This window comes from Macrotis lagotis, chromosome 1, assembly GCF_037893015.1.
Source record: "Macrotis lagotis isolate mMagLag1 chromosome 1, bilby.v1.9.chrom.fasta, whole genome shotgun sequence".
NCBI lineage: Eukaryota > Metazoa > Chordata > Mammalia > Peramelemorphia > Peramelidae > Macrotis > Macrotis lagotis.
Genome location: NC_133658.1, coordinates 484434752 through 484436324, shown reverse-complemented (window position 1 = coordinate 484436324; position 1573 = coordinate 484434752). Strand labels below are relative to the sequence as shown.

Sequence of the window (1573 nt, the reverse complement as noted above, 5' to 3'; positions counted from 1 at the left end):
ACCATTCTGGGGAGTAATTTGGAACCATGTACAAAGGGTTATAAAACTGTGCATACCCTTTGATCCAGTAATATCACTACTAGGTCTGTATCCCAAAGGGAGCATAAAAAATGAAAAAAGACCCACACGTACAAAAATATTTTTAGCAGCTCTCTCTGAGTTGGTAAAGAATTGGAAATAGAGGGAATGCTCATTAATTGGGGAATTGTGGTATATGAATATGACGGAATACTAATCTGTAAGAAATCATGAAATAATAGACTTCAGAAAAGCCTGGAAAGACTTGCATGACCCCAGGCAGGCTCGGCGGGGCCGGCGGCGGTGGGATGCAGCGCCCGGGGCCTCTCAGCACGCTGTACGGGCGGGTCCTGGCCCCGCTGCCCGGGCGGGCTGGGGCCGGGGCCGGGGCCGGGGCCGGGGCCGGGGCCTCGGCGGGGGACGGGGGCAGCTGGTGCGCGGGAGAGCCGCACTTGCCGCAGCCCCAGCGCCAGTCCTCGGCCGCCGGCGGAGCAGTGCCCTCCCCGGCTTCGGCCCCGGTCCCGTCCCCGGCGCCCGCCCCGGCCCCCGCCATGTCCAGGACGGAGGACGCCAAGAGGCTGGCGGGCCTCACGGCCGTGGAGAACCACGTGAAGAATAACCAAGTGCTGGGCATTGGCAGCGGCTCTACCATTGTCCACGCTGTACAGAGGATAGCTGAAAGAGTGAAACAAGAAAACCTGAACGTTGTCTGTATTCCCACGTCCTTTCAGGCCCAGCAGCTAATTCTTCAGAATGGTTTACCCCTAAGTGACCTGGACCGACACCCAGAGCTTGATCTTGCTATTGATGGTGCTGATGAAGTAGATACTGACCTCAATCTCATCAAAGGTGGTGGAGGCTGTCTGACTCAGGAGAAGATTGTAGCTGGCTATGCCAAATGTTTCATCGTTATTGCTGATTATAGGAAGGATTCAAAAAACCTTGGCGACCACTGGGTGAAGGGCATTCCCATTGAAGTCATCCCCATGGCCTACGTCCCCGTGTCCAGGGCACTGTCCCTGAGGTTCAGCGGAGTGGCTGAGCTACGAATGGCTGAGCGCAAGGTGGGTCCTGTGGTGACGGACAATGGCAACTTTCTGCTGGATTGGAAGTTTGACCGAGTCCACAAATGCAGTGAAGTGAACACGGCCATCAAAATGATACCAGGTGTTGTGGACACAGGTCTCTTTATCAATATGGCTGAAAGAATCTGCTTTGGCATGGAAGATGGCTCGGTCATCATGAGGGAGAGGCCGTGTCACTGACCTAGGCTGCACCGGGTTGCTGAGGCAGAGAAGCCCAAGAGCCTTTGCCTTAATGTACTTGCCCCAGGACGGCCGGTCAGAGCATGGGGGGAGACTCCTGAAATATTATTGAATGCCCCTGTTTTTTTAAAAGAAGTAAAAAAACTTGATTTCATGTTTTATATGAAATACTACCAAAAAAAAGACAGTTTTTTTGAGTCCTTGACTTGAGGCTACTGTTTTCATATTATTATTATTCTGAGTGTTTGGTTTTCTGGGGAATCCCAAAATGTCAGCCACTGTGCCAGCCC

General features: G+C 52.8%; 1 pseudogene; it reads left to right on the top strand.

Annotated features, from left to right (window-relative positions):
• Positions 1 to 326: 326 nt before the first annotated feature.
• Positions 327 to 1283, top strand: LOC141520187 (ribose-5-phosphate isomerase pseudogene; annotated as a pseudogene).
• The last annotated feature ends 290 nt before the right edge of the window (positions 1284 to 1573 follow it).